The sequence below is a fragment of the Lepidothrix coronata genome, unplaced genomic scaffold (genome assembly GCF_001604755.1).
Source record: "Lepidothrix coronata isolate B3197 unplaced genomic scaffold, Lepidothrix_coronata-1.0 Scaffold203, whole genome shotgun sequence".
In the NCBI taxonomy this organism is placed as follows: domain Eukaryota; kingdom Metazoa; phylum Chordata; class Aves; order Passeriformes; family Pipridae; genus Lepidothrix; species Lepidothrix coronata.
In genome coordinates, this window is record NW_016690383.1 from 93666 (window position 1) to 107631 (window position 13966).

The window sequence follows — 13966 nt, forward strand, 5'->3', positions numbered from 1 at the left end:
TACAAATTGCCTAGCGGTTCAGCTGACAGGCAGAACTGGTTTCAACACATTGTTCCCAATGTGCTGCTGCAGAGCTGGTCCTGGGGTAGACCTGTAGGACATTCCAGCACGGACAGGACCTTTAAGAGCATGCATCAGCACTCCATAATATTGTAGGAGAGGAAGTAGAGAACAATACTGTGTCCAAAGGAAACTGTGGCAAGAATTTATTCAAGGCACGCTGTAATTACTCAAGCTGGGAGTTTGGCCAGGACATTGGGGTTAACACCCCTACTCCTTTAGAGGTGTCATAGTTTATTTTTTTTTAATGACTTTAAGTGATGAGAAGCTTGGCTTTCTGTCTCAGCAAAATGACACCAGCTCTAGCAGTGTGAACTTCTTACAGCAACACGAAGGTGCTGGTTCAGAACAAACTCAGAGCAGTGATGTGGCCTAGTACAGTAATCATTGCTTTATAAATACTTGCAGTAGATAAGAAAGATAAGAGTGTGATTAGGGCACAGTTTCAGCTGCTGTAATCACAGCCATGCCTTCCTCAGCCTTCAGTCCACATGCTGCTTGAATCTGACCATTTTTAAGCAAAGGATTTTAAATTTTAGAATAAGTCACAGAACTTGAAGCAAAGAAATTTGTTTATTAATTATAGAGCAGTTATGAACAGCATTTGTCAATGCTTTTTTTTAGGAAATTTGTCATCAGACAAGTAGAATGTAATTTAGGCAAATTAGGGAGTTCTTTAATTCTTTCTTGGCACTGAGATTTTTTAAAAAAGTATTCTGTGTGTGTATGATGTGCAGGTTTAGAAACTAACTTTCAGGTTGTTGTCTGCTCACAAAGAAGAGAAGCACTTGTGTGCTTTAGTGTGTGAGCAGTTGTGCAATGCACAAGTGAGGAATTGTTCTCCTTTTACTAGCTCATGAAACCTGCCATCATTCCTGTAGTGCAGTTTGGGCCATTATTATGGGTTATGAGGTTATACAGGAAAAACATGTTCTAGATGGTCAAAATAAACGAGGTAGAGTCTTCCAGATTGTTGTAATCTGGTTTTGTATCAATGAAGTAAACACTTGGGTACATCCACTGGGATGAAGATATCATGTCAGGCAGTGTCCCTCTGACAGTTTGTGTTGTAATGACAAAAATGAAGCAATGCTGATGTTATTACGTAACTGCTTTTGTATTGTATGACAACAATAATACCACTTCGCTCTTCTCTTACCTTTTATTAGAGGAACAAACATGCTCCTTGCTGGGCACTTCTGACTGACCCATGAGTCGAGTGGTTTTAGGTATTAAGAAGTGGGAAAATGGTGGCACAAGAAGTACGTGCAAGGTCACATGGATAATCAGTTTCAGAGACATAAACAAAATCTCAGCCTTCTGACTGTCCCACTCTACCCTCTGGGCAACCAGACAGAAGTGGAAAAGTGGCTTGCAGTGTGACTCAATAGCTTTTCCTTCCTCAGCCACTGCCATGCTGGGCAATTACAAATAAATGCCAGTAGGTCATTTCCACTTGAGTCAAACAGGTTTCCAAGGGACTCTAGGTAGGATGTCTTCTGCTGGTGAAGGCTCTTCGATGAATCTTTGCAATGGTTTTGCTTTTAAATATTTGCACAATTTCAGGACTAACTGCTTTTCCAGGCCATGACAAATGAGTATAAGGAAGGTCTATTCAGGTGTCTCGAATCTTTTCCCGACAGCAGGGCCGAAGGGGGTTTTACTCTGGCATTGGTTCAGAATGCCTGGAATGGGCACAGTGATCAGTATTGTGGAGGCCTTGACCTTGAAGAATGGCTGATGGAAAGAAGTAGCACAGGAAAGGCTTGTGCCTTGGCTCTGGTCCTTGGATGGATGGGTAAGAAGAGGCCTTTGGCAGAGAAGGGTGAAAGGTGACTAATAATGTGAAACTGGGAGGAAACTCATTACAATTATGCAATGTGCTGGTGGCTTTCTTTCTCTGAGAGAAGACACCTTTTGTTAGTTGTCCACTGGCAATTGCTGCTCATGCTGTTTTCTGAATAGAAGTCTAAAACACTTATTTCTCTGCTTGACTTAGGAAGCTTAATTTAGCTTTGCAGCAATGAAAATACAACAGCACCTCATTTCTTTGTTGTCTGTCTGCAGAATTTCTTTTAGATTTACTTTGCCTCTTCCCTTTATTGTTGGTTCTTTCTCTGACTGTTCAGTAGTTCAGCCAAGATTATGAAACTTTTTTCTGCTGTCATGCACTCAGTCCCCATATCTCACTTGTTCCATGGTTTTCTCTGTCCTTGCCACACTTCCAAAGCTTCCATGGAGAATTTTCTTGTGGCAGATCAGGAAATGGTCTGGTCTAATCCTTCTCCACAGGTTTCCCCCCACAGCAGAGCCAGCAGAAGAGAGTTTGCTCTCTGCCTGACCCTGCTGGGTTAGGGCTGGATGTCTTAGCTCAGACAGCACAGCCTAACAGTGCTGTGACTGCACTGGCCTTTGTCCTAGACTGGCTGGTGTATGGATGTGTATTTACACCTGCTCTCCCTGGTACTGGAAGAGCAGTTTGCTGGAGATGATGATTGGAACTCCTGGAGCAAGAGCAGGTGGAACTTAGATTCCATATTAGCATGGTGGCTTTTCCAGTGATCTGCAATGAACATTGTTGGCCCCATCTGGATCTTGATCTCCTGTTTTATAGATTTTATAGCCAAACCAACATTTTACATTATTGTAAACACGCTCCCAGGAACTGATTCTTATTATAATCTGTAAAATAGTTGTGAAAATGTGGCCTTGCTCTTGAGCAATTCTGCAGTCACCTATCTCCGAGACATTGTATGTCACCCTTGAATAAGATCCTAGACCAGAAAAAGGGTTAGACTGCATACAGATTAACAAATCTGTTGCTAGTATCTCTGGCTACTGCAGCATGACTCACCCATCAGTGCTTGTCAGTGTCTGGCGTGACCTCATTGAAAGCTTCAACATCTCATATGCGAAGGCAGGTTGTAAAATCCAGTGTGGGAATCCTAAATAGGTGGAGAATGAAGTTCTGAGAGTGTGATAATGCATACATCATAAACATCCCCCTAGAAATCAATTATGCCCTCACCAAAAATATTCTTACAGATTTCTGAGGGTCTCTTGATGCTAAGCCTGCCTTACCTTGCTTCTACTAAAAAAATACCTGTAACTCAAGATAGCAATAGAAATTAATGCTGGTGGAAAAGTTTAAGAGTGGATGGGACAGGTCAGGAAGAAGATGCTCTGTCGTTTGCAAGGGCAAGAAAGAGCTGATGATTCTTTTTTATTTATCAGTTTCTACAGGCTTTTTCTCTTTCTTTTCCTCCTGTGTCAGTACGGGGGGGGCTTCTGGTATGGTGCTTGAGGGAGACAGGTGAACAAAGAGCAACAGGGGCTGTAATAAAGGGAGCGTATGAGCAAATTAGTTTGTGATATCTTATATGTGGCTTAGATATGTAGTGTGATGATGAGAGAAAAAGTGGGAGGCAACAGGAGTTTAGAAATCAGATGGTTCTCTTCAGCTGGTGCTTGCTGAGTAAACATGAAGCTTGTGCTCAGTGCCTGTACCTCCTTCCCCTGGGTTGTCACACACTAGCAGATACAAGCAATGCTGCTCATTCTAAACTGAGCCAGCTGCTGGCAGTTTAATTGCAGAGCCCACATCTAGAAACAGAAGCTCTTGTCTTCTCACCTGCTACTGAGGGAACTTTTAGTCTCTAAAATCACAAGACTGGCTTTGTCCCACTGGTATCTGCTGCCACTTAAATGCCTAGCTGAAAGTGAAGTCCCTGGCTGCTGGTCTGGTTGCTGTCCTTAGGATATGTGAATGTCTGTTCCTGTTTTGCTGTAGGTGATTTCTGTATGTGGCAAGTTGTCTGTGTCAGCCTGGCAGCTTTGTCCATAAGCAGCAGTGGTTATTGTCTCTTGGTTTCCCAACCCCACTGTCCTCAAAGCTGCAGCTCTTCACTGGTTCCACAGACCTGCTTTGTCACAAAGTATCAGTAACTTTGCAGAAGTCACTGCATCCTCTGCTGTGGATCAACCTTGGCACCTCTCTGAATGTAGGTATGTCCCTCCTGCAGACCTGCTTTTCTGTCCAAACTCTTACCTGACAAATTTGTTCTCTTACCCTTTGCCTTAGGTAGATATTATGACTTCTGCATTCCTTAATATTTTTTTTCTTGAGACTGGGAACATGGATTATTATTATTTTTGGGGGGTGGGGGAAGAGGGCAAAGATCCGGTTTTATGTTCATTTTGTGTTCTGATTCTTCTTTAAAGAAGGTGTAGAAGGTCATAGAATCAAGGCACGCATGTGATTTGTAAGGAGAAAATAGGCAACCTTATGCCTTTTCATCCATGATTCCTTACCATGGAGATCAGCCAGATACTATTTGCTTGGCTGTTTTGTGAATCCAGGGTGAAATAAGTTGATGGCTCTGCCCAGTTTCTAGTACACTGTGCACATACACTCAAAATACATCTAGTTCTAGAATTAACGTCTCTGATGTTCTTTGCACAGAGACCAAGGCCTAGATGATGTTTTGAGACTGAGCATGCCTTCCCTGGATGATCTGATGGATGTGCATCATGCTATACTCGGGTGAAAGAGATGGAAGCCCCAAGTGCTGCCCATGCTCCATTCAGCTGTGGGGGCGTTGGCTTAAACGATTGATCCAGTATTTGAAGCCCTATTTACATTTACATCCTTGATTTACACCTTGAATTTTAGTATCTTGGCAGACCTGTCCTTCACATACTAAGGCATACCTCGGGTTCGAGTAGAATCCTGCTCTTACGTCAAGCTCAAACCTCACTGCTGCTCCCTGCGTTCAGCTGGAAAGGGACGGACACCATTTATGACTGAATATCCTGAGTCACCGATTCCCAGCTGGCATGTGCGCTGCAGTTCCGTCTCTTCCTTTCCGACTGCACTCCCTAGAGGAGATTGGGAACAATTGCAGTTGTCAGCTCCAGCGTGGTGTGTGCACTTGTCAGGAACCACACAATTGGTGGACAACCCCTGACTACGTCTATGGGGTGAGCTGCCTGTGATTTGTTACTGTAAGCCTGATGTTTCCATAGTGGAAAACAGAACAGGTGTAGGCATATTAAAATAAATCAGTTTCTTTATATTTACTAGTAAAATATCTACGTTGTGGAGATGGTGATAGAATGTCTTCATTAAATAATTGGTGAAGACCGGTCTCACAGTAAGATAAATTGTGTGAAAGTGGATGAAAACTAAGAATCTAGAGAGGTGATGAAAGGTGAAGTAGTTACTCCCTACACTGGCAAAGCTCTGCTAGCAGGAACATGGGTCCACCATGCAGGAGCCAACAGGTTATCTGTCAGCCACCCTTGTCGTGCTGTGTTTGTTATCGTGCTTGTGCAGCATCCCAAAGAAAGGCTGCTGAAGCTCAGCAGGGAAATAATGCAACATGTTGCTTTGTTATTTGATCTGACCAAAACATTTTCACCATGTAATGCTTGATGCTAGTGTTGTTCATGGCTCTGGGGGAAGCTGAAACACAAAGCACTTCATTGAGCTTTTTGATCCAACAGGTCTTGACATATTGCTGCTGGACATGTCTCTGTGTCTGATCTGAACTGCGACAGTTCCATTCTGTCCTGCTAAAATAACAACATATTAAACAATACTTTCTGTCCGTGCTGTTTCCACCTATTGACTAAAAAGTTAAATTCTTACTAAGCTAGTTTTAATTTTCATATCATAAAATATTAGTTAATGGTCAGCTGATTTCCCTGGCATGAAGATTGTAAAGTATATAACACAGATTAATGCTTGCCTGGGACCAAATGAGTTGAAGCAGCTCCTTCTGCTGAAACACAGAGATGAAATACAGTGAAATACAGAGATGCTCTGCAAATCAAATCTTTGTTTACAACAGGTCACCAGTGTTTGCCTGGGACAGTCCATCCTGTTAGCAGGCACTGATCCTGCTATGGAGGAGATATGTGGCTCGTGCTGACTCACGAAAGCAGGTGCAAGTTGCATCAGTGAAATAAGAAGTGTCTCACCTTAGAAGCGGGATGTAGGTTTTGGTGTAAGAACTGTTAAAGAACCACCTTTAGAAGAAAGGTGGAGGGGAAAATATATGAGACACTCTGAAGCCTGACTTGATGAAATTCTGATTCTTCTTGTTGCATCAGGGGCTTGTTCCAAATGAAATAGGTGCACAGCTGTTAATACCACTGCCTGAAGGGTCTTGGGAAAACATGCACTGTAGCTGAAGACAGCAGTAGTCCTAAGGGGACTTTTCTGGGGTGGGTTGGCTGACAGCTGCTAAAAAACTTTCATACTTGTTCCTCCTTTATAGATCTGACTCATCTGTCCTAAATACAGCAGTTTCAGTATTTTCTCTTCTCTCCTATCATTTACCTTGTATTTCATATCCTTCAAGCTTCTTTTTGTATCTCTGGGCTTAATTCTGTTAAATCCAGTTGCTTTGGCTTCTACTCTGCCTGTGCTTTGCACCTGCTACAGAACCCCAGCGAACTTGGCAACCAACCCTTGGGCACTCCAGAGAAAACAACTGTCTAGACCAGGCACCTTCTGCTCAATGCCCTGGATGTACCCCAGAGCTCCCAGGCATTACTCTGCATTCGGAACAACATGTTGCTATGCAAATGGTTCCTCTCTGCTCTTCCTTTTACTTCCACAGAGATATGTGCACCCAACTTCTCAGCAGGCACTCAACTAATGTTTATTGATCTTTTACAAAGTTCTGATGCAAAGGAAGATTGATAAAATCTTGTCCGGTGTTTTCGTGCACTCGTAATTGCACCTGCCTCCTCCTAGGGAGTGAGGCAAATGGGAGTGAGGGAGCCAACAGAATAAACAGCACCTTCTGCAGAGGCCTTAACAGAGCCTCTAGTATCCAGCAGAATTCAGGAAGGTGTATTACTCTTTCCTAAAAGGAGGAGAAATCAAATCTTGGTGTAAAGAGTCCTATGGCATGGGCAGGGCAGAGAAGCCTTAATGCAAAGTCACAAGCCATTCCAGTTAAAGCCCCTGTTGCCCTAGGCAAACACAGAGCCTGTCAGCGTCCTGCAGCTTTCATACAGAGATGTGACCAAAATAGCTTCACAACTTTACAATGTGGCTAAAAATAGCTTGCAGGTCAGCTTTTTTCTCAAAGGTAGTGGTGACATCAGGGGGAGAGCACTCTTGCTGCTGTTGGGTGCAGGTAGAACTGGGGTAAACAAAGCAGGGACAGCAGCAGTTTAATTAGCTAAGTAGCCTTGAGGAAAGAGAGAGAAGGAGTAAGAAAGGACTAAGGAGGTGCAGTGGAGAGATGGACTAAAGCGTTAAAGGTGTGGTTAGACCCGCTGCCACTGGCCAAGTTAGTGTGCTTATACACAAACAACTTCTCCCTGGGTTTTGTTTCCATGATGTTTAAGAGTTATCAGTCTGTTCCTGTCTCCTTGTGGCCTGTGTCAGGATGTGTCACTGGACTGGCTGGCCAGCCAGCACAGCGTGTTTCTTGCTCCTCATTTCCAGACAGTGAACACAGCCCATGACATCACCTCTGGCCAGTGGCAGATCAGAGGCCAGGCCATGGCAATGTCAAGTGTGTTTTGCTGTAGCCATTCAACCAGAGAGTTGATCTTTTACAGTGCAATTTGCATGTGGAGAAATCTGGATGGCCCTTCATTCTAGGGGGATTTCAGTATTTGTTCTTGGGCCAAAAATAGACTGTTTTTGTGGGGTTGAACTGTCTGTTTTTGTAGAGCATTAAATTTTACCAAAGGAGCAAAGCTGTTCGTCATGATCCTCGGAGTTTTAGTCTCTGTTGTGTATACTAAGTCTGGCCATGGAGATGAGTCTCAGCCAAGTCTAGGAGTTAAGTGCCTGATTTGGAACGTTGCAGGAATCTAATGTAGGTTATGTGAGGTTTGCCATGCCTGCAGCCCCTGTGCTGCTGAGGTAAGTGTACTGCAGCAGGCTGTGCTAGTGAGAATTTCCTTTGTGCTGCAGGTTTCATGCCTAGTGCTTTTATGGTGCTGGAAGGGGAAGGAGGCAACAAGAATGTGAAAAATCAAGGCTAGGTCATTACTGTCAGGTGAGGACAGAGTCCTGTAGCCAGGCAGATGTGACAGAACACACTTGCTGATGCTGCTACCAGGAAGCTTGAGAGAAATGTGGCTGAGTGAGAGCAGTGCGCATGTGCCTTTGGAGAAAGGAGGCTATCTGTGAGCTCTTGCAATGCTTTTCTCTGCCCAGCAACATCATTGCTTCTGTTCCTTGCGTTCTGCTTAAGCAGCTGTTCTGCTTTTATGATCCAATCTATTCTTCGTACAGGGCCATCTTCACACTGAGCACCTCCACTGTCATAGCAGTTACCGGAGAAGAAGGACTGACACGACCTCAGGTTTGCTTTGAGGGCAAGAGCACCATAGTTACTGTTCTCTGAAACTAGCATGAGAGCCTTGTAGGGCCAGCCTCTGTCCCCACCTGTGTAAAATGGCTCCTGTTGCCTCAGAAGAGGGAGACTTCAGCCAAATGCATCTACATATTGACAGCTATAGAGAGAATTATGCACATGATCAGCTTGCTAAGGATTTCATTTGATGTGCAGCTGAAAATCAGCTGCCAATAAAAAAGGAAGCTCTGCATCCCTACTTGTGTGCTTCTAGTGCATTTAGAAGCCACAGGCCATGTTGATTGCAGACTGCAGTTAGAATAGGTTATAGGTAAAATCAACTCAATACCACCACCATGACCATTTAGCACAGTCATTTCTGAGCACTGCAATACAGCTCTCACCACTGCCTGCTCCTTTCCTTCAGTGAGAGCTGCTCTCTGGTCTGCCCTGCCCAGCTTGTAAATGTAGCTCATCACCCTCTGCTTCTTTGCAAATGAGCTGTGTAGGTAAGGGGAGGAGGAGGCAATCCCACTGCAACCTGCCCATCCCAGCCAGTCATAAATGCTCTGTGCTCCTTAGGCTTTCTGAAGTTATTTGCCACGTGAACCGTGTGCCTATAAAACTTTGCTGTTTCCTTAAATGCTCTGCCTTTTGCAACAGGAGGTCATTTCCCAGTGGGGAAAAACAGGCTGTTGATGTGGTAGGCGCTCAGCTTGTAGTTTGGATAAAATCCAGGGCCGATTAGTTTGGGCGCAGCACTGTGCTAACACAGGCAGAATGCACCCAGACTGGCTCCCGTCGGGATAGTGCCGCTCTCCCCACACTGCTGTCCACGGCCCCTGGTTCAGTGTGAGCACCAGTCCCGTCCCTGCCTGCACTGACATGCCCACAGGGAACCAGAATTTGCACCCAGTGCTGCTTGCCTGTGTCTTTATTGGTGTCAATCCTCCCAAAGCAAATAGTGATTTGCCTGTCTGCACTGACTCAGCTGTGCAGTAAGTCCATAGCTAAGGAACCGCCTTCCATAGAAGATACTGAGGCATTTTAGAGGAACTTCTCTCTGTCCCAGGAAGTGCACTGAAGTGAGCAGTGCTGCAGTGGGCAAGAAAACCTACCCAGGAGCCATTAATCTCTCAACATCTGTAGCCCTGCGGTTGTAAGCACTGGGGGTTGTCTTCCCCTGTCTGCAATTACTAGCTAGCAACTGAGAATTCAAAGGAATCTGGGATATCTTTAGGAAGCAAGTACCTACTCTTTGCCTCCTCTCAGGAAGCAAGGTCCTTCATTACAGCCTGTTGTGGCAAGGGGCTTGCAGATAAGAAGGGCAGGAAACCTGCTGGGCTTTGCTTCTTTAGCAACTCTAAATATTTTCCATAGTCTTAGCACTGTGAGTCAGCATTTCTAGAGCCTTGACTTGTTTATAGCAGCAATCAGTGAGATGGTACAAGGTAGGTGGGGTGTATGTGTCTAAAAGGAGAAACCCTTAGCCCAGGCACAAATGGGGAAGGTACCAACTGTATTTCCAAGATGTGACTAATGGGAAGCAAAGGACTGAACAGTAACTGCAGTGGAGCCATTTGCAGGGTAAGGAGTTTGCTAGTATGAGTAAGGGAATTGGTACTTTACAAAGCTGTATATTTTGTATTGTCATAGTAAGGACAACGCAAATATTTGTGATGATCAGAATAGTGGGGTAAAGGTAACACTTCCCGTCTGCAGTGGTTATGGATTCATTTTGCACTGGCCTGGCCAGATGGGCTGTGGGGCAGGAAGACCCCCAAAAGCTTACAGGTAACAGACCAAACACTGAGGTTTCCATTCAGAGCCTACACCTGAACTGGAATAAGGAACATCAGTCATGGGATATCTTCTGTCACCACACGCAAGATTTTTCCCTATGCCTGTCTGGTCAGCCTGGCTGAATTTCATGGCAAAGGGAGGTGACACCAAAACCAGTACATATTTTAGATCTTCAACGTCACTTCTGCAAAGGTATTTATTTTGAAAATTCTAGTTTCCATAGCGATATAGTGCTGTTCTCTCTCATCTTTCTCCCATTATTCCAGTCTTAGCAGCCATTAGATAAATTATCAGAGAGGCAAACCTTAGCATTTTTTTATCTTAAGTGATTTTATATATGTTGGTTCCTTATTGAATCAGAGGCATTTAGTCAGGGATTGACTCATATCCTTTCCTGGGACTGACATGAGGTCTGTTGCAGTGCAAAGATGATAATGAAGAATGAATATTCTTAATTAGACTTGGTGAATGAATTCCTATTCATTCAGTGGGGGTCTTATATCTAGAATTCTGGTTCAATTCTAGAGGAGTTGTTTATGTTATGTCTTTAGATTTTACTTGTGTTTTGCTATAGCTTTGCTATATTAGGACATCATGTTTTTGTTTCATACATGTAGTAAATAAATTCTTTTGTAAGGGTTGCACTGCTGTTCAGCTGCTGTTCTCCACCCCAGAGGTGACTTTTGGACACAGTTCCCCTTCCTGTTGTTAGCAGAGCCAGAGCTCATAGCTCCTTCCTTCATTCATTTCAATATCAAGATAAAAGAAGCAGTTAAGAAAATAAGGCAGGATCTTTTTTATTGGTGGGTTTGGTTTGTTTGTTTGTGTTGTTGGTTTTTTTGTTCTTGTTTTGTTTTGTTTCCTGCTGCATCTTGTCTTTCCTGGTCAAGGAACTACTAGTCTTGCCAGAATAGTTATGCAGGTTGGAATGTAAAAATCCCAGACTTAACCCTGCAGCAATGATGGCATGCAAAAAGCAAAGATGTGGAGATGACTTATTCTGATGGTGTAGTTTGCCTTTTAAGGAGATGGTTTAGTGAGTTCTTTTGCCTATATGAACTGTATCTCCACCTGGGGAGCTATGCCAGAATAGCTGTTCCACAAACCCTTTGCTGCAAACAATAGCCTTTGTCCTGGAATTCAGTCCTCATGAGTAGGTAAGCAGTGAAGTACAGAAACTGTGTGGGAGAACGAGAGTGGCACTGTGGACCAGATTCCAAGATAAGGAAGTAGGGCTAAAGACGGGGCGAGGATTAGCCTTTGACTTCTGCACTGTCGTCACTTAGTAACAAAAATACCTGAATTACATAAATTGGAGCACAGATCCAGTAATTTGAGGGTGCAGGAACTCCTCTGTGGAATGTAGATGTTAGCAGGCATCTGCTGCACAGTGCCCATTCCTTGCCGTGCCAGCGAGTCCCGGTCTCCGGTGCCTCATGTTTTCCTCCCTAACTAAAGCCATCAGCTGTATCATTTGTACTCAGCGCATGAGTTCTTCGGAGGAGATGGTTTTAAAGAAGTAACTTCTTCCCCCTGCTTCTGTTTGAGCTCCCCAGGTGCTGGATACCTGGCAGAAATAGCCTTTTAAATCCCATGAGGTAGAGGCTCACCTGTGCTCCAAAGAATAGCAATCCTTCCAAAATCTCTATTTTAGTTGTCAAATATTTACTTTCAGCTGAATTATGCCCATTCATTGAGAAAACCAATAATACTTTGCTCTTCACAATGTGGCCTATCAGTGAATCCCATATATATTTTATGCAAAGCATTTAAAGGTGGTTGCTTATCTTTTCATTTACTTTTTTTTTCCCCTTTGTGTTCTTGTGTTCCTATGTTTTGAGATAAGGTTAACAAAAGTTCTCCCACCTGTTATCTCTAGGTTATGAATTCTCTAATACCTTCACTGTGGACTTTCTGATTCACTCCCTTAGAGGTGAATGGTCACAGTCTTTTTAAATTTCCTTCAGACAAGGGTTCTTCTCAATCCCTAATCTTGGAGTCAACCATCATTGCCCTGTGTCACACAATGAAACAGCAATCACAGTAATAACTCAAATAATAACCCCTCCAGATTTTGGTTGTCAGTGCTGGGTATTGTTAGGTTGGAGACTCTGAGTGCAAACAAGCAATGGAGCCCCCACGTGCCAAATGCAGACATACCCAACACACATTTAAAAACTAATAATTAAAAAAATTCCCTGTTTCAAAATAACTGCTCGGTATCCAAATGGAATGAGAATGAAAGGTGACTAGCGGCCTTGTGACTGTTGTGTTGTATAACAAGATAAAAAGTGCTTGGGATTTGTGGATTGAGCTTTTTCTCATTTGTCTTCTAGAGGTCAAAGTCTACTGCAAGCAGTGACCGATACAATCCCCCGTGTAAGTCAGGCTGGACTGCCTGTGCCTCAGGTCCTAACTGCAGGGTGGTTTGTGCAAGAGCACTTTGGAAGGTGTTTGTGAAGATTTCTCTGTGTCCCTATGATGGTCCTAGGGAACAGGAGGAGATCCAGAACTGTCTGAAAGGCCAGAGCCAGGATTCTTTGCAATCCCAGAGAAGTAATGATGAGAGATTTGGCTGAGGCCATCCTGCTAGCCTGCCTCCCGTGCTGCTTCTCATATGTGTCCAAGAAGCTGCCTCCACTTTATACAATTGCACTCTAGTAAACAATTTTTCATGCAGATATGGGCAGCAGATGTTACTCATGCCTGTGTGAACACTTCAATGTCTTTACAACAGGGATGATCCTCAGATCCAGTGCTGTTAAACAATGCATGTACCCACCAGAAGTCCCACTGGTAACAGCCATTCCATTACAGCTTGCTCAAAACCCTTTGAAGGATGGTCACGCCATCCCTCTTCAGGCACTCGAGGGGATTGACTCACAAATATGAAAATATGAGCAAAATAAAATTAGATGGCTTAAGTGGCTGCAACCCCAGCTGTGCCCCACTGCCCAATTCCCAGAAGGTCATCCCTGCAGCCAGGCTGACTGTGGAAGGCAACTCCTGAGCTGCTGTACTGACAGCCCATTCTTAAGGGCGTTAATATTTGTCTGGCTCCTCTGTGAAACAGTTCAGGAAGCCTAACCAGAATAAAAATGTGCACTTTTTCATCTGAAGAATTGTCTTTTAGTTAATTTCTCAAATGGGCTCCGAGGAGCAGCAGTGCTGCTGTGAGGGCAGGGCAGAGGGAGAGAGATGACCTTCCCTTTTGGGTGCAGCCATTACGTCAGTTTTGCTGCCTCACAAAACTATGCCCTACAGTTATTTTTGGTGCTGGACTGCCTTAATTTTCTGGAGAGTGAGTGAAGGATTAACATAGTGTGCTTATGGCATTTGGAAACTAAGTTTTTAGGAAAAAAAATCATAATTCAGCATGTGCTCAGGTGCAAATGCTTAAATTGTTAGGGATTGGAAAGACGGATGTCCATGGTATCCATTCCTACAATTCAGTTAGGGGTTAAATCCTTTTTAATTTTTCTGGCTTTGCTGCTTTTTAAGACCTCTAACCCAATGTCTACTATCAGGCTGCCTCTAGAGAGAGAAGCCTTTAAAGAGACCAGCTTTGTACCTATAAATAATGTACACGGCAGAGTACAAAAATGGAGCCAAGGAGAGGCTCCTCCTTACCTGACCGTGGTTGCGACAGCTCCGTGAGGATGGCTGTGGTCAGGCAGGAGGCTGCAAGGAGCACTCTCGCCCCGTCATCCATCTTGACTAAACTGCTGCTGAGATCTGAGATTTCCAACACTTGAATACTCACTGGTAAATCACGA

At 44.0% G+C, this 13966-nt stretch overlaps 1 long non-coding RNA gene across 1 annotated transcript in view; it reads right to left on the minus strand.

Moving 5' to 3' along the window:
* The window catches only part of LOC108506018, a 17438-nt gene continuing 3472 nt past the window's right edge, over window positions 1-13966 (minus strand). Inside the window, exons 2-3 of the long non-coding RNA XR_001877652.1 lie at window positions 4771-4938; window positions 1-3005 (exon numbers count right to left, since the gene is read on the minus strand). This is a non-coding gene — a long non-coding RNA (uncharacterized LOC108506018). The remainder of the gene's footprint in view (window positions 3006-4770; window positions 4939-13966) is intronic.